Source organism: Salmo trutta, chromosome 29 (genome assembly GCF_901001165.1).
Source record: "Salmo trutta chromosome 29, fSalTru1.1, whole genome shotgun sequence".
In the NCBI taxonomy this organism is placed as follows: domain Eukaryota; kingdom Metazoa; phylum Chordata; class Actinopteri; order Salmoniformes; family Salmonidae; genus Salmo; species Salmo trutta.
This window is the reverse complement of record NC_042985.1, coordinates 32,070,688-32,097,474: the sequence shown is the minus strand read 5'-3', so window position 1 is coordinate 32,097,474 and position 26,787 is coordinate 32,070,688. Positions and strand designations below refer to the sequence as shown.

General features: G+C 41.6%; 1 protein-coding gene across 3 annotated transcripts in view; it reads right to left on the bottom strand.

Moving 5' to 3' along the window:
• The window catches only part of LOC115167409 (cadherin-11), a 67,893-nt gene extending 43,287 nt beyond the window's left edge, over nt 1-24,606 (bottom strand). The window contains exons 1-2 of one of the 3 annotated variants that reach the window (XM_029721813.1): nt 24,373-24,606; nt 24,111-24,268 (exon numbers count right to left, since the gene is read on the bottom strand). The gene's annotated coding sequence lies outside the window, so the exon portion shown is untranslated. Of the gene's footprint in view, nt 1-24,110 lie in introns of all 3 variants that reach the window. The other 2 variants (XM_029721814.1, XM_029721812.1) reach the window with 2 other exon arrangements.
• Between the last annotated feature and the right edge of the window lie 2,181 nt (nt 24,607-26,787).

Below are 26,787 nucleotides of genomic sequence, written 5' to 3'. Positions count from 1 at the left end.
CACACACACACACACACACACACACACACACACACACACACACACACACACACACACACACACACACACACACACACACACACACACATACATGCATCACCACTGAGCACCTCTGGACACATTCCTGGTTTACTCACATATAAATCATAGGCTATTCTGAAATGTCCTTCAACTTCTCACATTTTCCACAGTTCCTTTGGTTAAAGCCATTGTAAGAGAAGCTCATAGAAAAGCCTAAGGATGGCTTGCTGAACATAACATAAGCAGATATTTCGCAGCTTACTGCATTACAACAGGGCTGTCAAACTCCTTGCATGGAGGGCCGAGTGTCTGCTGGTTTTTGATTTTTATTTTCAATTAAGACCTAGACAACCAGGTGAGGGGAGTTCCTTACTAATTAGTGACCTTAATTCATCAAGTACAAGGGAGACGCGAAAACCCGCAGACACTCAGCCTAATGTGGAATGAGTTTGACACATGCTTTACAAGAATACCTGCCCACACGATGTGTTCTGCAAGCAAAATGTAAATTTAGACATAAAATATATAGAGAAAAATAACAGATTGCCAAAGTCAATATAAATGCAAAGTAACATAACAATAACCACCTTAAAGAAACCCAGCACTACAAACCTGCTGCAATCCCCTGGAGATGTGTGCATGGTGCCATCACTGACAGCTCTGTATAGGCTTGATTTCCCCCACTTCAAATGAAACGTGGGAGAACAAACTGAATGAATAAGTAACCACAAACAACATGTGCCACCATACACAGCAAGTGCAAAAGGTAATTGAACGGAATCAGAGTAAATCTCCACAGAAGAGACTAGCATTATCCATGACACATTGATTTAGTGAACCAAGAACAACAACCCAAATTTTTCTAGCCATCTGACAGGACTATCGAGTAGAGGAGGGCCAGAGGGGTTTGTCCAATACAGAATCAAAATAAACAACAGTTTACATTTTATAATACGCATTGCACCGCTGGACGAAGCAATATGGTGGCTCAAAACAGCTTGGATGAAATCCAGTATTCAGAGTGGATCGGCTTAATATCAGTCCCCAACAGAATACATCAATGCCATCCTAGCAAGGGAACAAAAATAAGGTCATTGGAGAGAAAAGCCTATCAGAACATCAGCTTTGACAAGCATCATTCACCCACTCTTCCTTTCAGAGCCACTAGGCTTTGATAACAGACTACCCTTTGTGTGGCCCCTATTTGACACACCCATTGAGCTGTTGATAACGACAAATTACATTATTCAAGTCAACTTTCCTGTCACTCCTTTTCAGCAGCTATATTTTCTTTCCAGTCCTTTAAAAACAATAAATATGTGAGACGGAGAGAAAGGGAGATGAAAACACCCCGGCAGTTTTTCTTTTTGCATTTTGTATGAATTATACAATAGGAGCACACCCTCGTAATGAGTTTCGGGGCCATTTATTTGACCTTCCCCCTTCTTTATCAACAATACTCAGCATTTTTCCATGGTTGGAGAGAAGATTACCTAGCCAAGGTGAGTGAGTCTGTGTGTGTAATGACAGCAGGAGAGCCAGAGTGAAATTGCACAGGTAATACATTTAGAGTCGAGAGAGGTGGGAGTGGGAGTAGGGAGGAGGGGACATAAAGTAGGCCTGGACAGTTAGGAGAAAAAAAACGCTCAATCCCAGAGCCGGAATCTTTTCCCCTGTATGTTGATATTCAGAGCAGTGCTCACCTCTTGTGGATGATGTTTATGGATAAGATGATGAATATGTATTTGTCAGATTATGAGCTTTTGCCACCAAACGACCGTCCTTTATTTATCCAGATAGAGGTCGCTGACCTCCTCTGTTGACCCTCACCCTACTTGTGCCCAAATTAAATCCCTCCACTTTGCCTCCTTGACTGGTGATTCATTCTGAAGGAGATGCTGCCACTGCATCGTATTACCTGTGTAGAAAACCTGCAATTGAGGGAAATTCAATATGCTTTTAACATACATTTAGCCTCAGCAGCATGGGTGTCAGATTCAAAATCTATGTTTCACCCAGGAGAAAAAAATTAACATCAAATAATTTAAGTCCGTCTTTCAGTTTATAAACCATACTATTTTATTTCACAACCAAAAGCAAATGATTTTGGCTCTCACCAGTGCTGACTAATAGGATTTGAAACGGTAGATATTAGATTGCATCAATCTATCTCCATACATCTTCAAACTGCATAGGAGTAGAGTACATGCTGTGAAAATGATAAAGTGCTATTTAGACATTGGTATTTGTTTGTTTATGATATTGCAGTTCTCTCTGTGGAGGAGATTCATTTGTATAAAAATAGCATAGAATTGAATAGCCATGCAATACATAATAGATAATTAGTGTAGTGGTGGATGTTTGAAGAACTCGCCCTATTTAAGATAAAGCAACTGCATTTAATGAGATAAGCCCTTGGGTAATCTGCCATACTCTAAATTCCTGAACTTTGCCTTACACCATTTCAATAGTCAATATAAATGGTGAGCATGATTTGCATTAATATTTCCACCATTCACTCCACTTGTAACGAGCCTGTATCTAATGCCAGGCCGGAACCACCAGTCCTAAAGGATAAGACAATAATCTTCTTCTTCTAATGATAAGTAAGTGCAATTTCTCTTCTTTGCTTTTTTTGTTGTCATTGGTAAGTAACCTATAGTATCTCTTTTTTATTTCCTGGAGTAGTCAAAAGAGCTGGGCCACCGAATGGTTATCTTGATAAGAGTAAGCCCTGAGCTAGCCGCGCTGAGACAGCCTCCAATGAATATCAAGTGACATGAGTCAGAGTGGGAGCAGCTCCGGAAAAAAAAAATACTCTTCCATTAGGGTCGCCTTCTTCATTTAAACAGCCATTTCTTCACAGCACACTGGCCAGAGGTGAGGCGGGGGGCGCTGACATACACCCGCTGTCGCTTGCCAAATTAAAAGAGGCTCCGGCCTACTTTGGTGAATACTAAACATAGCTTGGCTCGCTCTCTATGCCACTAATTCATTCCCTCCGATTGGACTTTCACAATTTGCCCACACACTGCAAACTCCCCGCAAACCCTGTTACATGGGTGGAAGAAATCGATAACTTTGAATCATTTGATAAATAAGGCTTTGGCATGGGCTTATTTACAGGTGTTAAGAGTCATTGGTGCAGATGAACTTGGCTGCAGCAGTGGCAAAGATGCTAAAGGACTCTTTCCTCCAACCACCCCTCCCTCCCTCCCTCTACCTCTCCCTCTCCCTCTCTCCCTCTGTGCCAGCCTGTACGCTGTATAAATCGGACCCAGTTGGGGCTCATTCATCAATGCTGGCTAGTCTCCTCCCCCACACACGCCCACTCACTGAGGGGACCAGGGGATGTAGGTTTCCCGCTATACGCTCCACTCTGCCACTAATGACTAAATCTGTCATTTTCAATGTTATGAGGGTTTCTGTGCATTCTGCCTACAACTCCATCATGGCTGATTAGTTCCGGTGAGCTAGATCCAGTGTGAAATAAGCTCCTCGCTTTCAGACTCGACCTCCCTCACTCTCTGTCCCCTCTCTCTTCCTTTACTGTACCTTCTCACTCTCTATCTCTCACTCTTTCACCATGGCCCTTGATTATTGCACAGACTACAATGTGAAATAATTCATACCATAATGAAAATGGTTTGAGCCAGCCAGCTCGACTCCTCACTATTTAAATAATGCATCATTCAATAATTTCCATTCAACGTGCCCTGTTCTCCAGCTTCTGATGGTTAATGGTTGCATATTAACTTTTTCTTGCAACAAAATAGGATAAGTTAAATTGGATAACTTCTGAAGTAAACACAATTCATTATCTATTTGGAAAACGTCATAATTGCTTCAGCAAGGGGACAAGTTTGTATTATTACTAGTACAAAATATATGCCAGCTGTGTAGACCCTCATTAACACTTGAACTTAATTATTTACCTAGTAAATAATGGAAGCACTTGAGCAAATGAGGGATACAAATGAAATCCTCACAGGTGTGGTTCCTAAGTTAATTAAGCAATTAACATCCGATCACGATTAGGGTCATGTATAAAAATGCTGACCATGAATTTAAGCATGAGAATAGCGTGCTATTCACCTTTTAACTTGCAGGAATGGGCACTCTCGAATGTCTTAATTATAGGCTACCCTGACTTTCGTTGTTTCCTATTTCTATCATGTAAAATATTAGCCACTATCCGTACCAACCGTCAGTGGGCCTAATAACACCACATATTCAACTTCCAATTTACTGTTGGTTCCCTTCTGTTGGTATAGCCTACATTATCATGCCAGTTAACTACATTGTTTTGTTTACCTTCATTTGCTTCCTCTGTAAACAATGTCACAGCCATGTGGTTGTTGCGGAGGATCATTAGTAACAGTTGTTAATATAAAAAAGACAAGTAGGCTAATTAAATCGTTATGGAGCAAATAGCAGACCAAGCGTAACCGTTTGAACCCAACTCATGGGGCAATACTTGGCTGTGTCAGTACACAGTTCCATGGTCACTGCAGACAATAGACGAGGGTATACCCTACTATTGTAGACTTTCCTCCCTATTATAATGTTATGTACACTAATCTTCCAGCATCACAATGGGTTAAGTAACGAAATATTCAGAATGAATCATCCACCGTTGTCTTTCTTTCGCGCGTAAAGGCTCTCCAAACCTGCTTTTTATGATCCATAAATACTTTCCTAACCCTAAATAATCTACAAGTTCAGAGTATTTTAAAATACAGCAATAGGTGCTGAAACGGAGACATAAATACATATATTTAGATGGCTTTCTTTCATTGATCCCTAATATTCTGAAACCATTCTCTCGATATATTCAAACTAAAGTGTACACAATTCTTTAAAGGGAAGGCTTAAGATAAATGTACTGAAAACCATACTGAATGAAAACTCCACGAGAAAATCTGTTGGCCAGCAAGAGGGAGGGTTTTCAGCGGTTGAATTACAATTATTCAGCACGTGCAAGGGATCCATACCTGCAAAGCCCGTTAGGCACCATCATAAGGTAAGTCTGAATACCAACTACTGAGAAGTGCTTAGGAAAGGTGTGCGTAAGGAAGGCATAATTTCCAACGTCTGAATGAATGTCCTATATGCTTAGGCATGTGTGAACAAAAATGTGAATGGAAGTATAGGATCTCTATGGGCACAGAGAGCACCCAGACAGCACAAAGCCGCTCTCACCATGTTTAATCTAACAATAATTAATTAGAGAAAAAAAACACTCAATTTGTTTCATTGTAATTCCACTTGGTAACCACTTAGAATCAATGAAAAGTCTGACCTTAAAATAAGGGTCAAGACAATCAATTATGCAGTTATCTTAGACCTAAGACTCACACAGTCTCTGACACACTCTCTCTCTCTCTCTCTCTCACACACACACACACACACACACACACACACACACACACACACACACACACACACACACACACACACACACACACACACACACACACACACACACACACACACACACACAGTCTTGTACAGCTAACCTTGTGTGGATGCAATTCAGTCCCATTGAAAATCCTATTTCCCTAAAACTAACCCTAACCTGTACTCTTACCGTAACCATAACCCTAACCTTAACCTTAACCCTAAACCTAACCCTAAATCATTTTTGTTTGTTTACCAGAAGTCCCCACAAGAATAGTTAAACACAGGTCCACATGCACACACACGCACGCATGCCCACACGCACACACACACACACATTATGCCCTGTCTGCATAGCAATACTGGAAAGTCCCTGTCTCAACCCCACTCCCACAGTGACTAAACTTTCCATTGAATAATTGTTTTCTTCTCAATCTTAGTTTTTTCAAGTCAAACCCTAGACCCTAGAACTGCCACTGGCCAGTCATAATCTGTTATTGTTTCCCTGAAACCATGTGAGATTATTATTCATTTTTTTTCTTCTAAATTAACTATCCAGGCTGATTTGACATTGGGCGCTATGATGGAGCTGCACTATAAATGGTTTATGTCATAGGTTTTGTCAAGTTCCTTTCCCTTGCAGCTCCACTTTGTAATTGAAAAGCCATTTCAGAATAAGATTGACCGGCTATGTTTGCTGCATTCTGAACACTGACACTTGGGGAAAATGGGCCTTGAGCGACACTGGTCAACTTTATTTGACACATTATCAAAGCAGGGGCTCGCAAAACCCAGATACCAACTGAACCCTGCAAGTCTCACTGGATGCATGTATGCTTGTGTATCAGCTAAGTTAGAGTAAGATGAAGTAGATGCATTTTTACATTGGCTCTTTTGAAAATGCCTGTTAATAGCCTGCCAGACAGAATTGAAAGGTGCAGGAGAAAAAAATGAGGTCAGTTTAGTATCAATGTCATATCTGTGCAAATCCATTCAGAAATCTCAGTCGAGGCCGAGCAGTTTCACTTTCTAATGGCTTCGGCAGACATGCACATTCCTGTCTGACCCTCGGTGTCTATCTCTCTCCCTCTTCCTCCATCTCTCTTTCTTCCTTTACCTCAGTCTTTCTCCCTCCTGCAGAGGCCCCCAGGTGCTGCTTTGCTTGCAGACCGAAGGCTGGTGATAAATGGCCACATCTGCCTGTCTTTACTGCCAAGTGCAGCTCCAGCTTCAGTCCCTAATGTAGCCACACACAGTATCACAGGGCCACTTATCAACCCATACAAACACCCAGGAGACTCAACTAAATCCCCAAAACTAAGATCTCACATTCTAGTCAGGCATGTAATTGCTCATATTAAGTGCAAGTGGTAGTCCAAGTGCTGTACTGTTTAGTGGCTTGTGAATGGGAAAAGGAAGTCAATCTGTATGCCCACCTCAGCATAACCCCTGATCATTTACACCCACATTTTTCAAGGATTTAAAAATATACAGCCATCAGTATGAGCTACTATACACCTGCCATATTTATGGGCCTAACAGGTGAGCCTTTACATTTTTTATCGAGTAGTGTCTGACTCCGCCCTTTAGTTATTTCGATGGCAACCTGCCGAGCCCTGAGCAGGAGATGGGAGCAGATCAAGGCACCAAGGACGAGGGTACAAGAAACGTCAGCGTTTCCGCCAAACACAAATCTAACTGTGAGGCATGCAAGCGCCCCCTTCTTCAAAGCCACGTTGGCAAATTGTTTTTGAAATGCTTTATTCAGGTGGATGTGCTGAGACCAAGGCTGCTGCACCTCTCACGAAACAACAGCAGACACTGGCTGTGTCTGAATATCCATACTAGCGTGCTACATACTTAAACTGCATACTATATACTCATTGTCGCATACCTTTTAGCACGTACTGTTTTTAGTAAAAAGTATGCAGTATGCCACAGCCACAACGCAGTAGCAGCTCCTGACTGGCTGAGCAGGTGGGGCGGGCGGGACCAAGTGCGGGTGGATTTTTCCAACTTCAACAGACATGGATAGTATTAATCAGCCTGATAATAGCTTGTTTCCTATTCAATTAATTTCTCTAAACTATGAATAGAATAGGAATGGAGTTATAGGCCTACTCAGACTGGTTATGGGCAGACTATCACATTAGATACCATAGCCCATATAGCCAATCTATCCTATTTAAAACATACAGAACCAGTCAAAAGTTTGGACACACCTACTCATTCAAGGGTTTTTCTTGGGTTTTACTATTTTCTACAGTGTAGAATAATAGTGAAGACATAAAAACTATGAAATAACACATATGGAATCATGTAGTAACCAAAAAAGTATTAAACAAATCCAAATATATTTTAGATTTTAGATTCTTAAGTTTACAGTGTATCGTATAGTCATCACCTAGGAAGCCATTGAATAAACCAGAGCTCTGCTGTAACTAAGGAGAGTAGTTCAAATGGAAGCAGCTGCCAGGCCTGCAATAATGCATCTGGCCTTCAAAAGTAAAGTAGGTTTCCTCCCAGTGTCAAATAAATAAAAGGTGAATGGTTTGATTGCTGGGAAGGGAGGGCTAAGTACTAACGGGAACGAGCCTTTTGGGCAGCAGATGAAAAGACTACCATTTTACATGACAGAAAATAGAAGCTGGGGCTTGTTTACTCTCTTGTGTGTATTGGTGGGAGTGTCGGGGGTGACAGGGTTATGGTATGGTAAGGGGCCTGGTGTTCTGGTAGAAGGCACAGCAGGAGACATGCCTTCCCATCTCCCACTCCTGCCCTCCATTACGATCAGGTCCTCGTTTACTACACCCATCTGAGTGTCATGTTAATGACAGCCCTCCTGGAGTTTACAGCCCCAATGTCCTTGCGGGAGTGACAGGCATCTTTCAGCCCACAGCCGTTTCCATTGAGCAGGCCATGACATTCCTGGTCCTTCACTGGTTGTGCTGCTCATGCTCAACTGCCTCAATTATAAAGGGAAAAAACTGATTTCCTTAAAGGGATATTTCAGGGTTTTGGCAATGAAGCCCTTTATCTACAGTACCGGTCAAAAGTTTGGACACACGTACTCATTCCAGGGTTTTTCTTTATTTTTACTATTTTCTACATTGTAGAATAATAGTGAAGACATCAAAACTATGAAATAACACACTAACTAACTTTGCACACTAACAGGTGTGCCTTGTTAAAAGTTCATTTGTGGAATTTATTTCCTTCTTAATGTGTTTGAGCCAATCAGTTGTGTTGTGACAAGGTAGGGGTGGTATACAGAAGACAGCCCTATTTGGTAAAATACCAAGTCCATATTATTGCAAGAACAGCTCAAATAAGCAAAGAGAAATGACAGTCCATCATTACTTTAAAACACGGTCAGTCAATACGCAAAATTTCAAAAACCATCAAGCACTATGATGAAACTGGCTCTCATGAGGACCGCCACAAGAAAGGAAGAACCAGAGTTACCTCTGCTGCAGAGGATAAGTTCATTAGAGTTACCAGCCTCAGAAATTGCAGCCCAAAAGAATGCTTCACAGAGTTCAAGTAACTGACACATCTCAACATCACCTTTTCAGAGGAGACTGAGTGAATCAGGCCTTCATGGTCAAATTGCTACAAAGAAACCACTACTAAAGGACACCAATAAGAAGAAGAGACATGTTTGCGCGAAGAAACATGAGCAATGGACATTAGGCCGGTGGAAATATGTCCTTAGTCTGATGAGTCCAAATTTTAGATTTTTGGTTCCAACAGCCGTGTCTTTGTGAGACGCTGAGTAGGTGAACGGATGATCTCTGCATGTGTGGTTCCCACCGTGAAGCATGGAGGAGGACGTGTGATGGTGTGGGGGTGCTTTGCTGGTGACACTGTCAGTGATTTATTTAGAATTCAGGCAAAATTAACCAGCATGGCTACCACAGCATTCTGCAGCAATATGCCATCCCATCTGGTTTGCGCTTAGTGGGACTATCATTTGTTTTTCAACAGGATAATGACCCAACACACACAGGCTGTGTAAGGGCTATTTGACCAAGAACGAGAGTGATGGAGTGCTGCATCAGATGACCTGGCCTCCACAATCACCAGACCTCAACCCAATTGGGATGGTTTGGGAAGAGTTGGACCGCAGAGTGAAGGAAAAGAAGATGACAAGTGCTCAGCATATGTGGGGACTCATTCAAGACTGTTGGAAGCATTCCCGGTGAAGCTGGTTGAGAGAATGCCAAGAGTGTGCAAAGCTATCATCAACGGCAAAGGGTGGCTATATATTTTGATTGGTTAAAGATATTTGTTGGTTACTATGTGTTATTTCATAGTTCTGATGTCTTCACTATTATTCTACAATGTAGAAAATAGTACAAATAAAGAAAATGAATGAGTAGGTGTGTCCAAACTTTGCTTATGTTTTATGTTTCTGCGTGAAGTTTGAAGGAAGTTGCTAACTAGTGTTAGCGCAATGACTGGAAGTCTATGGTAACTGCTAGCATGATAGCAGAGACCATAGATGTTCAGTCATTGTGCTAATGATTGTTAGCATTGGCACATGAAACTACCTCTAACTTCCTTCATACTGGATGCAGAGACATAAAACTGGTATCCAGGAGTTCATCTGACTCTGGGGAAGTAGACGGCCAAAATCCCAAAGTATCCCTTTAATGGGAAGCTACCCCTGGGCCACCCACAATGTCAGCCACTTAACCCATGTAGTAATAATTTCTGCCCTGCTGTAAAACTCATCCCAAGAAACAAAGGCCTTGGAAAGATTGCCAAACTGCTTTCAATTGCCTACAATATAATCTCAAGACTTTAAATTATTCTCAGAAGAAAAGTTTTAAAGTAACAGTTATAAAGAAATCCCTAGATATGAGGGAGTTAACAGAGGTAGGAAATTAGCTGAAACTTGGCCTCATACCAATCAGTGGGGCCTAAAATACTTTAATGCACTTTCCAAACACACAGAATGAGAAATGACCCAGAGGGGCTTCCAGTCAAGGAAAAGCCATCTCATTGGAGGCTGACAAACAGCTCTGGGACAGAAATCAAAATGGCTTCCCTGCAGACACAGTGGAGGAGCTGGTGGGGTCTAATAGGTGCCAATTCCAGAGTGGTGAATGGGTGCACTGATGCAAAGCTACCCTGACAGTTTGAAACAACCCAAGCGAACAACACATAATAGATGCCAACTTTTTTCTTTCTTTTCTCTCTTTTTTCCCTATTTTGGTTTTAGCATTGTCTGCCATATTACCCATGGAGTCAAATGGAAAGTGACAACATACTTCAAACTCTTTCTGACAGTGCTGAGTCTGCTGCTGTCCAGGGGAAGAGTGTGGTCAGTATTGACTATTCCCCTTTCCAGTGTCCTGAATAAAGGGGTCTGGCTCAGGAGAAGAAAGAGGGGGTGCTCAATCCATTGTCGCGAGCTGATAAAGAGATTAGGGCACTTTGAAAAGACGCAGGACTGAATATCCCAGCATCTGAGACGCCTGTATGAAAGGGCCATTGTGGCCCTGGTACACATCCTGCCTTCCCTGAACACTTGACAACCTAAACAGTGGACAAGAGAATTCCTGTGTCAGACAAAACACTTTTTCTGCACCAAAAGTTTATCAGCCTCATTTACAAATGTATGCCTTTGTGACCAAATAATTCCCCATTAGCAAAGATACTATAAGCAGAACTAAATCAATTATTCACAGATGCACTGATCTTAATGGTTAAAAAAGAAATACAACCGCCTTCATGACCACATGACTGAGTGCAAAACAACAAGTTGATTAAAAAGTGCCATGCATCAGTTTGAAAACATGTGGTGGTAAGGTTTTTTTCTCTAGCATTTGTGTGTCACTGTGTTTGACTGGTTTTATGTGGTTAGAATCTGCACGTCAAAAGCAGAGAAACCATTTGAGTGGGCCACCAGATGTTCCATCGCAATGGGATTCACATGAATACAGCCTCTCCCCCTAACCTATTGATTCCCATACGATTTCCCCTGGAGGGAATTCGAACTGTAGATGTGCAAAATGAAATAAACAAATGTAATCAATGACACTCCATTTCTTATTATAATGACAAATAAAATCTAAAATGAGAAACGGGAGAAAATCATTTGCATACCTATACAATTTTAATGCATCCAGGATGGAAGCAAAGTCCACATTATACCACAGTACATAGCCTGCATCCCTCTTCCACAAGAAGTAAACAAACTACTGATGATTATCCGCGGGGGGTATTTTAGTTTCATAATTCATATGAGACAGATTTCCTTCCATGGTAATTCTGAAGCTCGGAAGATCGCTGGAACAAAGCTGTGAATGCCAAAGACCACATAAAGGTTTTCAATGAGTCAACAGACTATGAGTGCAGCATCTGGTCTCCTTGTTTCCCCCCAGTATGTTAAGGCGTATGATGCCCTAACAGCTTCTACAGTATGTGCTGACTGCACTTCCCCTTACACGTGTGCTAACTTTCCAATGAATTCAAAAACCTTTGTCTCACCAACTCCCTCTCCTCTGAAATATATGCTCACTCTTGGAAATCAAAGATCATATGCAGCCAGTCCAAGGTTTACTTCAGCGTTTTTTATATCAATAAAACTATATTACATTCTCCAGACAATTCTTAATTGGCCTCTGGTTAGAGCCAACTTGTAGAGCTGATTTCAACTTGTAGAGCTGATTTCCAAAGGATTGAGACAACTGGGAGCAAACCCTGATTACTCACTCTCCATGGAATTGTCTAAAGATAGGACAGTGTTAGTATACATTACCAAAGCTTTTATGACCACATATATCCCAGTTATAGCATGGAGGCCTTAGGGCTCTGTTTTGTCTTACTGTCCTCCAGCTGTGACTGATAAGATGACACCTGGTCTGGTGTAGCTTGTGTTTGGCCTATCTCAAAGTGATCTTGGATTCCCCAAGGAAGACAGGCCTACATCACACAGACACATTAAATCCAGTATTTCTTTGTGAAAGGTGCTGAGAGGAGAGCCTGGCTGACTGACAGGGTGCTAACAGACTGATGAGGGATAATACCAAGTGAAGAAGCCTCAGCTCAGACAGAACAGGCTGATAGAGTTGCGGCTGAGCTCAGAGAGGAAGGGAGGCCTGAGATTAAGACTGAAGAAAAAGCAGGAAAAGCAGCCAACAAGTGCTCAGCATATGTGGGAACTCCTTCAAGACTGTTGGAAAAGCATTCCAGGTGAAGCTGGTTGAGAGAATTCCAAGAGTGTGCAAAGCAGTCACGAAGGCAAAGGGTGGCTTCTTTGAAGAATCAACAATCTAAAATATAATTAGAATTGTTAAACACTTTTTTGGTTACTACATGATTCCATATGTGTTATTTCATAGTTTTGATGACTTCACTACTTTTCTACAATGTAGAAAATAGTAAAAATAAAGAAAAATCCTTGAATGAGTAGGTGTGTCCAAATTTTTGACTGGTACTGTACTTCCCCAGAGTAAGATGAACTCATGGATACCATTTTGTGTTTCTGCGTGCAATTTGAAGGAAGTTGCTAACAAGTGTTAGCGCAATGACTGGAAGTCTACGGTAACTCCAAGCATGCTAGTAGAGACTATACACTTCCAGTCATTGTGCTAATGCTAGTTAGCAATGACTCGCGAAACTACCTCTAACTTCCTCCGTACTGGATGCAGAGACATAAAAATGCTATCCGGGTGTTCATCTGACTCTGGGGAAGTAGAGGACCAAAATCCCAAAGTATCCCTTTAATGGCTACCTACCTCTGGGCCACCCACATCAGCCACTTAACCCATGTAGTAACAATTTCTGTCCTGCTGTAAAACTCCCAAGAAACAAAGGCCATGGAAAGATTGACAAACTGCTTTCAATTACCTACAATATAATCTCAATACTTAAAATTATTCTGAGAAGAAAAGTTTTAAAGTAACAGTTATAAAGAAATCCCTATAATTCTGACTGAAGTTTTCGGAGAGGTAGAGGTAGTGAGGTAGCAGGTGGACAACACTAAGGAGGGCCAGGCAGCCTGAGATAGAATGGGATAAGTTTCACAATCCTTTATTACAGACAGTGTGACATTTACAGTCCTAATCTGAGTGGGGAAGAAGCCGGACACAGCTCTTGGCCTTCACTTTATTACAAGCAGCACATCCACAATATACACTCACCGGAGAGTTTATTAGACACATCATCCCGTTCACAAAAATGGATCGCAGAGAATGGTGCGACAAACAAAAATTATCCAATAAGCGGCAGTCCTGTGGGCGAAAACAGCTCGTTGATGAGAGAGGTCGAAGAAGAATGGAAAGAATCGTGCAAGCGGGCTACAAACAGACAAATAACAGCGCAGTACAACAGTGGTGTGCAGAAGGGCATCTCGGAACGCACAATTCGTAGGACCTTATCACGGATGGAAAATTGCAGCAGACGACCACACCGGGTTCCACTCCTATCAGCTTTAAAACAAGAAGAAGCGGCTCCAGTGGGCACGCGATCACCAACACTGGACAATTGAGGAGTGGAAAAACATAGCCTGGAACATGACAGTGAGTTCAGTTTACTTGAGTGGCCAGCGCAGGACCCAGACCTCAACCCAGTAGAGCATCTTTAAGATGAGATAGAAGGGGCTGTTAACAGCATGAATGTACCGCCATCCAATTTGCTGCAACTGTGGGATGCCATCACGTCAGCATGGACCAACATCCCTACGGAACGTTTCCCGACACCTTGTAGAATGCCTGTTCTGGAGGCAAAGGGGGGTCCGACCCAGTATGATGGGTGTACCTAATAAACTGACACAATGCAGAAAATAAGGACAGTGAAAATGAAAAGGCCTATTGAAATATGTGTTGCCTCTTACAGTCATGATCTATCAAGCTTCCAATCAATTTCATATGTTGTATTGCGTTTCCAATGTTACTATCAAAACCCTGCTTTCCCTAGAAAAACACATTATCAATCCTAGCTACCTCCCATGGAGTAGCCCAAAAAGTGGGTGGAAATAAGACCCTTTTCAAAGTGTCTTCAGATAGTATGGGAGGACTTTTCCAAATATAAGCCAGCAAGTAGTTTGCTCTTTGCATCTCATTCCAAATTACATACAAACGGATGCAAAAGAACCAGACACTGTGAAACACTGTTATTTCCACCTGCCATTCTCTGTTACTTTGCTAAATTCAGCTAATTTCACAGGCTGCTGAAGCAACTGATACACATTCAAAGATGGAATATGCATCCGTGATTAAAACACGGGCTCTTTTCACATCTACAGACACAACTTTCAAATAGCTACACATCAACAAAAATTTGAACAGCAAGCAGGTTGTGATTCTCAGTTCGCTTTCACTCTTTCTTTCAGAATCCTCTAAGACGTATAATTAGACTATTTAACGAAGAGTGCACATCTCTGGGAAGTTGAATTGCCCTGAATCTCACACTGCCAATAGGCACAGCAAAGGATAAAAGGAAGAGAGCTAGAGTAAGCATTAGCTGATTATGCAAATGCGCACCATATGCCAGCAAATAATGAATGAACCCGGTGCACTTAGCACTCTGATTGCAGACTACAGGTGATTTATAAATCAAAAAGATGTTATCTTAGCATTAGAGCAAGGAGGAGGATGGGCTGCACATTTAGTGCCTGTGTGTTCTGTCTTAGTGGTTCCTTTAAACAGAAACACTTTCCCTTGTGCTCTTTTTGTTTAGGTGCTTTCTGTTGTTGACTGGGTTGGTGTGGGGGCAACCAACAATTAGGGTTATTGCAGATGTAGAGTGGGTGTAATGGAGCCTGTCATTGCTAATCGATTCCTCCTCCACCCCTTAGAAGGCTAAAAAGGAAAGTAAGTGTTGAGGTTGATTACAAGGTGCACCTCCGATAAGCTTAAGATTATTGTTTTCAACCAGGGGTCTACATTTATACTTCGGTCTTAGGTCAACGCAACAGTGTTTTTCTGTATATGTTTAGCTGTCAGCATTTCCATAGTAAACCAAGACCATAATCCTCTGTGTAATAGTATCTTATTACAAAGGTCAAAAGCAGTATTGTTCAGCAAGCTCATTTATGTGCCCCTTCCATTGCTCCCCTCAGTGCTCTTGCTTATTTAACCTACAGTACAATGGCATTAGATGTCAAGTGCAAAGTCCTATCAGAAATAATCATGACACATCTGCTAACGCCTTGGAGCAACAGTGAAGAAAAGCACCATGCAGTGACTGTCAGTTGTCAGTGAAAAAGAAACAAAGACAATATCCAACAAACACCATATAAACTTTTTTCGTATTTGAAATGGAAAATATATGCACCTCTGTTCTCAGGAAAGTAGGGCTAAGAAGGTCTCCTAAGGCCTGGGAGAGAACTCAGCCACATTACCATACATACAGTATATTGAAGCCAAATCCCTTATGGACTGTGTTTTATTTTTAAAGGTCAGCTTGGCCATAGCTCTTATCAAAGCAGTTTCTTTCGATTATGCCATGAAAAAATGAATTTAGGAATCAAGTTTGCACAGAAAATACAGGACTTATTGCATACATTCATATATTTGAACTTTTATTCAAGGGTTAGCGGTGGAATGCAAGCATAATAAACTCAGCAAAAAAAGAAACGTCACTTTTTCAGGACCCTGTCTTTCAAAGATAATTCGAAAAAATCCAAATATCTTTACAAATCTTCATTGTAAAGGGTCACTGTTTCCCATGCTTGTTCAATGAACCACAAACAATGAATGAACATGCACCTGTAGAATAGTCGTTAAGACACTAACAGCTGACAGATGGTAGGCAATTAAGGTCACAGTTATGAAAACTTAGGACACTAAAGAGGCCTTTCTACTGACTCTGAAAAACACCAAAAGAAAGATGCCCAGGGTCCCTGCTCATCTGCGTGAATGTGCCTTAGGCATGCTACAAGGAGGCATGAGGACTGCAGATGTGGCCAGGGCAATAAATTGCAATGTCCGTACTGTGAGAAGCCTAAGACAGCGCTACAGGGAGACAGGACGGACAGCTGATCGTCCTCGCAGTGGCAGACCACGTCTAACAACACCTGCACAGGATCGGTACATCCGAACATCACACCTGCGAGACAGGTACAGGATGGCAACAACAACTGCCCGAGTTACACCAGGAACGCACAATCCCTACATCAGTGCTCAGCCTGTCCACAATAGGCTGAGAGAGGCTGGAGTGAGGGCTTGTAGGCCTGTTGTAAGGCAGGTCCTCACCAGACATCACCAGCAACAACGTCGGTTATGGGCACAAACCCACCGTCGCTGGACCAGACAGGACTGGGAAAAAGTGCTCTTCACTGACGAGTCGCGGTTTTGTCTCACCAGAGGTGATGGTCATATTCGCATTTATCGTCGAAGGAATGAGCATTACACCGAGGCCTGTACTCTGGAGCTGGATTGATTTGGAGGCGGAGGGTCCGTCATGGTCTTGGGCGGTGTGTCACAGCATCATCGGACTGAGCTTGTTGTCATTGCAGGCAATCTCAACGCTGTGTATTACAGGGAAGACATCATCCTCATTCATGTGGTACCCTTCCTGCAGGCTCATCCTGACAAAACCCTCCAGCATGACAATGCCACCAGCCATACTGCTCGTTCTGTGCGTGATTTCCTGCAAGACAAGAATGTCAGTGTTCTGCCATGGCCAACGAAGAGACCAAATCTCAATCCGATTGAGCACGTCAGGGACCTGTTGGATCGGTGCGTGAGGGAAGGAGCCATTCCCCCCCAGAAATGTCTGGGAACTTGCAGGTGCCTTGGTGGAAGAGTGGGGTAACATCTCACAGCAAGAACTGGCAAATCTGGTGCAGTCCATGTGGAGGAGATGCACTGGAGTACTTAATGCAGCTGGTGGCCACAACAGATACTGACTGTTACTTTTGACCCCCCCCCCCCCCTTTATTCAGGGACACATTATTTTATTTCTGTTAGTCACATGTCTGTGGAACATGTTCAGTTTATGTCTCAGTTGTTGAATCTTGTTATGTTCATACAAATATTTACACATGTTAAGTGTGCTGAAAATTAACACAGTTGACAGTGAGAGGACGATTCTTTTTTTGCTGAGTTTATATCAGAGAATATTGTCAATGTCTATTGTCTGTTTCTTGAAAGACAAAAAATAGCTGTAGGGACTTCAGCTGTGGTACAGATGTACATACAGTGCATTCGGAAAGTATTCAGACTCCCTCTCTCTAAAATGTATTAAATTAAATGTTTTCCTAATCAATCTGCACACAATACCCCATCACGACAAAGCGAAAACAGGTTTTTAGATTTTTCTGCACATAAACAATTAGAATACAGAATTACCTTATTTACATAAGTATTCAGACCCTGCTATGAAACTCGAAATTGAGCTCAGGTGCATCCTGTTTCCATTGATCATCCTTGATATGTTTCTACAACTTGATTGGAGTCCACCTATTGTAAATTCAATTGATTGGACAAGATTTGGAAAGGCACCTGTCTATATAAGGTCCCACAATTGACAGTGCACGTAAGAGCAAATACCAAGCCATGAGGTTGAAGGAATTGTCCGTAGAGCTCTGAGACAGGATTGGGTTGAGGCACAGATCTGGGGAAAAGTACAAAACATTGAAGGTCCCCAGGAACACAGTGGCCTCCATCATTCTTAAATAGAAGAAGTTTGGAACCACCAATACTCTTCCTAGAGCTGGCCGCCCTCCAAAACTGAGTAATCGGGGGAGAAGGGCCTTGGTCAGGGAGGTGACCAAGAACCCGATGGTCACCCTGATAGAGCTCCAGAGGTCCTCTGTGGAGATGGGAGGACTCTGCAGTACTACACTACACCAATCTCTGCAGCACTACACCAATCAGGCCTTTATGGTAGAGTGGCCAGACGGAAGCCACTCCTCAGTAAAAGGCAAATGACAGCCTGATTGGAGTTTGCTAAATGGCACCTAAAGGACTCTCAGACCATGATAAACAAGATTCTCTGGTCTGATGAAACCAAGATTGAATTCTTTGGATTGAATGCCAAGCACATAGCCAAGACAATGCAGGAGTGGCTTCGGGACAAGTCTCTGAATGTCCTTGAGTGGCCCAGCCAGAGCACAGACTTGAATCTGATCGAACATCTCTGGATAGACCTGAAAACAGCTGTGCAGCGACGCTCCCCATCCAACCTGATAGAGCTTGAGAGGATCTGCAGAGAAGAATGGGAGAAACTCCCCAAATACAGGTGTGCCAAGCTTGTAGTGTCATACCCAAGAAGACTCGAGGCTGTAATCGCTGCCAAAGGTGCTTCAACAAAGTGCTGAGTAAAGGGTCTGAATATTTATTTTTCTTTTTTAAAACCTGTTTTTGCTTTGTCATTATGGGGTATTGTGTGTAGATTCATGAGAGGGAAAAAACGATTTAATCAATTTTAGAATAAGGCTGTAACGTAACAAAATGTATAAAAAGTCAAGGGGTCTGAATACTTTCCAAAAGCACTGTATATCCCATTACAGTACCTCCATGAGCACGCTCATTCTTGTGCAACAAAGAGCCTGTCAGAAATGCACATTCAAATGAAAGAGGGAAGATGGCTGCAGCTTCAAAGAATGTTAAAAGAATGCTGATATGTTGTGGAGCAAAAGCTGATTGCAATGGAGTTATACGTTAGTAGCCTTAGCCTGCCAACCGATAGGATGTTATAGATAGATACTGTCTTCAATACTGTATGTCTATATCTATACTATATCTATCATATCCTCACCTAGCTATCTTAAGATGAATGCGCTAACTGTAAGTCTCTCTGGATAAAAGAGTCTTCTAAATGACTAGAATGTAAATGTAATCGGAAAGTCTGTTTTTAGTTTTTTGAAAGTCAGGGTGAAATTCAGCCAAACTCTCTCATGACAAAAAGCTTTCATTTACATTTACATTTAAGTCATTTAGCAGACGCTCTTATCCAGAGTGACTTACAAATTGGTGCATTCACCTTATGATATCCAGTAGAACAACCACTTTACAATAGTACATCTATATCTTTTAAGGGGGGGGGGGGGTTAGAAGGATTACTTTATCCTATCCTAGGTATTCCTTAAAGAGGTGGGGTTTTAGGTGTCTCCGGAAGGTGGTGATTGACTCCACTGTCCTGGCGTCGTGAGGGAGCTTGTTCCACCATAGGGGTGCCAGAGCAGCGAACAGTTTTGACTGGGCTGAGCGGGAACTGTGCTTCCTCAGAGGTAGTTTTCAGTTCACAAAATGTACTCAGAGCAAATGTACAGTACAAAACTTGCCATTCTCAAAAGTTACGGAATTGTTTAACTTTGTGTGACTTCAACCCCCTTTTCCCAAGTGCATGTGATCCAAAAATGTGTACACGCAAAAGTTACGAGGGGAAATTTGTTAGAACATCACGACAAGCATCAAGCTTACAGAAAAGCAATGGGATAATGCGTCATTTGATCAAAGTGTGAATTTGACATCAGAGAAAGACTATGCATGCTGCTGCCAGACCTCAAATCCAGTTCAGCCAACATATCCCCTCCAGGAAACAGTTGAAGGAAGGTTAATAAAGGCATTAGAATGTTCCTGAGAGGTCTGTTTTAATGAGTGGATAATTCAGACTGCAACACTGTAAATGAGGCCCTACCTAAATCAACCCCATAATCAGTTAAGCTTCATGCAGCATTTGGCATGTTGGCCTTCAGTATGTTAAGCTTGTGCTTTTGACACGCATATGGACACAGTTTGAGCATGTGTCTACATATCCGCACTCACATAGATGCTGATGCTCATGCAGTATCATACACACAGCTTGTGCACAGCTTCAGAGTTGATCACCAGCAATAAGGTTCTGACATATTCCCTTCTCAAAACTGCCCTTCTATACACAAGCTCTAGAGAGTATTAGAACCCCTACAGTATGTTAATCAGAAGTATTACATTCAAATATAATGTTAGAAAGCAACACATATTTCTACGTAAATTACTGTCATGAAAAGGTACCCCAAGGAGAAGGGGATTATATGGCCTCCATGTTGACACCCTTGAAATAGACATTGACTCACACATAGCCTTGCACTTACGGGTGAAGAGAGAAAATAAATACTTCATATGGCCTTCACGAAGAGTCCTTTCAGATTACAACGTTGTACACTAAAGGTGGCATGGAAGGAACATGGTGTTCTGGTCTTGTAGTATCTTAACACACTCAGGGTCAAGTCTACCAGACCAAGTGTTCCTGTTTTTCTTGGATAAAGTTGTTGTTTTCAGACTGAAGAATAAGCATGTATTTTACTTGGACATTCCTACATGTGTTATGATTGTCTTATTCAGCAACACAACAAGTATGTACATAAGTAGAAATAACTCGTTGTTTCTATTGCTTGAACATGAAATCATTATCAATGATGCTTGAGGGTAAGTGACAGTGTTCTGTGCACCCACATAGTGATTTACCCAGCAATAAGTGGAGTGCAACAATAAGGACAGCTTTGAATAAACTGAGCCATGGTCCTACTTTTACCAGTGTCAAGCAATATTAGTACTGCATAATTCTGTAACTATTCATTAAATCTCTAAATTGTCCACCCACTCTCTGCAGTAATTAGTGAATGAAAATAGATATAAACACCACTATTCAATATTATTTTTGTCCAGAATGCTTCATTAAATGTGACTTGCTGGTTATTCTACTTCCTGACTGTTACTATCTTCATTCATCCTCAAAGTCACCGTAAATATCCATCTAAAAAAAAGGCCACGGCTAATGTTCAACCAGCAGCGCCGTAATACCTTCCTTTCATGTCCCATTGCTTGTGAGATAGACGGCGTGGGAATATCATGGGACTGCCTAAAAGCCACCTCGCCTGACCTTAATGTCTGTCACATGACCTGAATGACACGTAAACAACAGAAACGCACAGGGAATGAAAAGGAGCCTAGTGGTAACCAAACAGTAGACACGGAATATCTACTGTCTTGGATTGTGAAATGGTGGGGTACCCTAATCTAGGGTACCCAAGCATTTGTCCCACAACATGAGGATAATGATTCAATCCAATCTGTCACCCTACTAGCTGCTGATGGAGAGACACAGATGTCCCATATTAGCATACTATCGAACAGTAACATGTAAGCAGGGTTAAGAAGAAGTGTCACATGTTCAGATAACTTGATGTCTTAATTAGGCTGCCATGCACCCCCAGGGGGACCAAGGTCTAGGTGGCATCCACTAATAATTATCCAGGTACTGTGTGTTTAAAAGTTGTAATATTGTTATGTCAAGTCATTTGTAGACTCCCTTATGATTAGAATCCATACTAAAGGACACATGGCCAAACAAGGACTTCTTGCTTTACTGCCAATGAGAATATTCAGATATTTTTTCAGCTCAAAATCAGCAAACTGCGAGCTGTTTATTTCTATTTAGCTGACGGATGTGCATTTAGTCTACATTTTAAAAAGGCACACTTTTGTGTCTTTCCTTTTAGTAGAAAAATAACTCCTTGAAAAGCTCTGGCTGGCAGTCAAAATAACAAATGCCTTTATTTGTTGAAAATGATGGAGTCTCTTCCTCTATCGACTCACAGTAATGTGGAATTGGAATAGCACAGCGTGGAGCAGAGCAGGAAACCGGTGCCTCATTTTTCTCCCCTCCCCAGAAGTCCAAGGTGGTAACGTGACACCGAAGGTAACAGAAGCCACTGACTAGAAAGATGTTAATCCTGACAAAGTGCCACAGCATTAGCCAGAGCCTCTGTTAGATTGAATTCTCCGTCCCCTGGGACCATGGGCAACACTGGAGGTGGCGTTCCATCTTTTTGAGTGTCCCTCAGAGACTAGTGCCGAGGTAAGCAAACTGGGCCAGCTGTCCACAGAACAACAGCACCCTCTATTGATTCCTTGAATACATGTATTTTCTTCCTCTGGGGGGTTGTAAGACTGTTGCCTGTAACTGTAGTTATAGAGGTCTATTCAGTTTTGTCATTCAACTATTTAAGTCTGGTCAGTCAGAAACTAAACTGATCTTTCAGTTAACAGGTAAGCTAACTATGATTCTGAAATGTTTGTTGTTTTTTGTTGTTGTTCAAAACTGATTTTAAAACGTTTGAGTGAATTTGAAATAGGCTATGGAATAAGCTATGAAACAATCTATGCAATTCTTTGATATATGTATATCTCAACTTATTTCAGCAGTCATGTCACACACCAATGCCTCTGAGCTGTGACTGGAGCTAAGCCTTCTCTGATGTGTCATTCACTTCTGGTTATGCTGCTCAAAAGATTTCACCATCAAGCATTATTACACTTTCATTTTTAATTCACGAATGATTGTTTCATCAAATTAAGAAGCGGGAATGATTTTTGAGGGGTAAAATCACCATTAAATACAATCAATTAAATGATAAACGCTTTGATGTGCATTATTTCTTTTCAATATCGTGTTAGGGCGTAACACAGGCCAATAATATCAGTAAAAGCATGTTCAATAAGGAGAACGTTAAATTATTATATGAATGGTTCCCACAAGAGCACATGAAGGGAAGCAGAGCAGACATTTCGCTGAGCAACAGTGCGGTGGGGGTTTAGAGGGGTAGCGGGTGGAGGGGAGATTATTTTCTTCTTGCAAGCAGCAATCATGAGCTGTGGACCTGAATACTGAGGGTTATGTGAATACATACAGTCAATGCAATGGACCAACTACGCACGCCGTTTTCTTTAGGCTTCCTTCTCCCTATGAATAAAACCTATTGAAAACATGTTAGAATGCCTGTGAATTCTGAAATTCACATTTCACATGAATTGCTGAGTAGTTTAGCCTAATAAGATGTCCATGATCAATGCAACAAAAATGTGCACCAGGCTATATCGCCTTGGTTAGAGACGCAACAAGGGGACAAATATGTTTTGTCCCATTCAGTTTGTATTCAGTTGTAAATTATACACCAACCTGTTATCACTATAAAACTGTGACTCAGAAGTAGGCTAAACAAAAAGATTCAAACGACAGCTATCAAATGGCAATACATACAAAACATACACAATTGAAGAAATTAAACTGACTTTAAGATAATATAATAAATTACGAAAAACAAAAACCGTAATATGAATGCAGGACGGAGAGAAAGTGGAATATCGTCCGCATTACAATGAATACAATATATATATTATTTGGCTATCCATCCCATTCAGTTCAGTTAGCTATTTAACTACAAACTCTTTCAAGGAAATGTATCCCCGTATAGCCTACACTTGCAGAGAAAGTTCCCGTGTAGACTATTCGTCACTAAAACCTGAAAATGAATTGATGGGCTCAAATATGTACTATTGCCAACCGGTGTGTCAAACAAGCCGTGAATACTCAAGGTGTAATTTGGACCGCCAGGCTTCCGATTAGAAACGGAGGATATATGAAAAAGTGAACGACGTGAGATAATTCGATATAGGCTATGTTTACGGTCCTGATGAGAATCAAAATACCCCCCAAAATAAGTCGCCTATAGCCCTAATTTACTACATTTAAAGTGCTGGACATACAATGGACACAGTCCACTCAGATTGCGTATTAAATGTATCAAACATGTCGCTTCTGAGGGGTAGGTTTTATCATTTGGAAAAGCAATTTCGGTCCAATCGCAGGACTATCACATTTTCCAGTTCAAATGACTCCAGAAATTGCGCAACACAACTGTACTAAAATAAATTGATAGGACAACAACTATGGGCTAAATCCCTTACCTTGCTTGGAGTAAAACCAGACTCAACGGTGTCAATCCACTGCTTGTCCCATTAGCAGCTCCAGACTATGACCACTTCTTTATGGCTATGAACATCCAACTCGACCCGTCCTTGCGTTATCACTCCTGGTCCAAGCGCCTCTCCTCCTGTGCGTTCCGCTGGATAAGAGAAATACCGTGGACCGGTTGAGAAGACAGTGGAACTAGACGCCTAGGGCGAGTATAGTATCATGAGAAAATGAGAATGAGTTAAGGATTAAAACCGTAGCATCCCCAACGATCAATCCGGTGCAGCCGTTTAGGAGCGCACGTCCTCTCCAGCTTTCTAGTGAAACGAAACGAAGCTCGCAGATCTTAGTAGCAATGCAAACAGGATGTCTTACCGAGGGCGCCTAAGTAGAATCACCCCCTTTTCCCTTTCCCTGCGATACCAGATGGAAGCAGTTTCTCATCTGTCGCACGTTCCCAGACCCAGACAGTGCAAGAGAACAGCGCGAATGGTTACACTAGGTTAAGAAATCTTCGTCCAATCAAAACAGGCGGGTGGAAGTAAAGCCCTCACTGGGAACCGAGAGCACTCAAGGGAGATGTAGACAAAAATCATCTTCAAAATAAATGTACATCACATGAAAATAAAAACTTCCCATGAGTAAAGTGATATAGTTACAATGTATCCAATTTCATGACAAAACAGTTTTGCTTCCAATTACAGGTTAGCTTCCCTTCATTATTACCCCTACTGACCTTAACAGCCTACTGTAGGCCTATGTTGCAATGGTTGACTGTTTAATTAGGCTGTAGGGAAATACTTTTTTTTTTAATGAAAAACATAAACCTATAGCTGTAGCTTATGGTAACACATAATATTACATTGCTATTAGGTAATAAACCTGTAATTGCATACCATTTTAGTATTAGCTTTGTAACTGCATAGCAACATTGAGAGCTGTGGTAAAGTACGCTAACATGGTGTCTCACGGCCAAGGGGGGTGGCATGTAGGTGCTGGACAAGTCTTTCAGATTGTATTTAAAGCCAGGTGATCGGTGTTTAGCAGTCGAATAGAATATACACAAATGCATCCAGGAAATATAAAAAACATTTAGCAGTCCACCTCCTAACTCTACACCTACGGCCTGAAACAGACTGTCATAAATAGGCTATCAGTTGGCAACCCTTGTACCTGGATTTGGTCATACCAACTCACTTCTCCAGAGAGGGGACGTTATCGCTCTAAAATCAAATCAAATCAAATTGTATTTGTCACATGCTTCGTAGACAACAGGTGTAAACTAACAGTGGAATGCTGGGTCCTTTTCCAACAATGCAGAGTTCAAGATGAGATTAAAACAGGTGTAAACTAACAGTGGAATGCTGGGTCCTTTTCCAACAATGCAGAGTTCAAGATGAGATAAAAACAGGTGTAAACTAACAGTGGAACGCTGGGTCCTTTTCCAACAATGCAGAGTTCAAGATGAGATAAAAACAGGTGTAAACTAACAGTGGAATGCTGGGTCCTTTTCCAACAATGCAGAGTTCAAGATGAGATTAAAACAGGTGTAAACTAACAGTGGAATGCTGGGTCCTTTTCCAACAATGCAGAGTTCAAGATGAGATTAAAACAGGTGTAAACTAACATTGGAATGCTGGGTCCTTTTCCAACAATGCAGAGTTCAAGATGAGATAAAAACAGGTGTAAACTAACAGTGGAATGCTGGGTCCTTTTCCAACAATGCAGAGTTCAAGATGAGATAAAAACAGGTGTAAACTAACAGTGGAATGCTGGGTCCTTTTCCAACAATGCAGAGTTCAAGATGAGATAAAAACAGGTGTAAACTAACAGTGGAATGCTGGGTCCTTTTCCAACAATGCAGAGTTCAAGATGAGATAAAAACAGGTGTAAACTAACAGTGGAATGCTGGGTCCTTTTCCAACAATGCAGAGTTCAAGATGAGATAAAAACAGGTGTAAACTAACAGTGGAATGCTGGGTCCTTTTCCAACAATGCAGAGTTCAAGATGAGATAAAAACAGGTGTAAACTAACAGTGGAATGCTGGGTCCTTTTCCAACAATGCAGAGTTCAAGATGAGATTAAAAAAAAAAAAAGACCATTTTGAAATAGTGACACGATGTACATCATCGTAGGCCTATTACACCCATAACCATGGCATGACATTCCTAGATGAGTCAGCATAGAACAAATTGTGCATACCTCAAAGCAGAAATAATGAAGAGCTCATACATTCATATTCTCAGAATAACAAACAGGGAGAAATTGAACCCCTGTGGCATTGGTACCTCCAAACTGGGCATGAATGGGCATTGGGCACCCAATCCGGAACGTCCCCTCCGCCTAGGACCAGGAAGTCAACGTCGGACGCGCGGGAAACATTGTAACAATAAACTTTACTAAAGTGAGTAATATATTACTTTTAATTACTGGAAAATGTATAATCGTTAGCGAACCATGTAAACTAAGTGCTGACTATGTTTCAAAAACCGAATGCTTGTCTGAAAGTTGGCCAAGGTCTAGGCTAATTAGCTAGGACTAGGCCTACTAACATGAAGGGGAAATCAAACAAACACCGAAACAAGGTGAATGAAGCTATGCATATCTCCAACCACAATAGGCCTATGACTGAAAGTGGTTAAAATGACTTTAATAGTATTGCTGTTGCA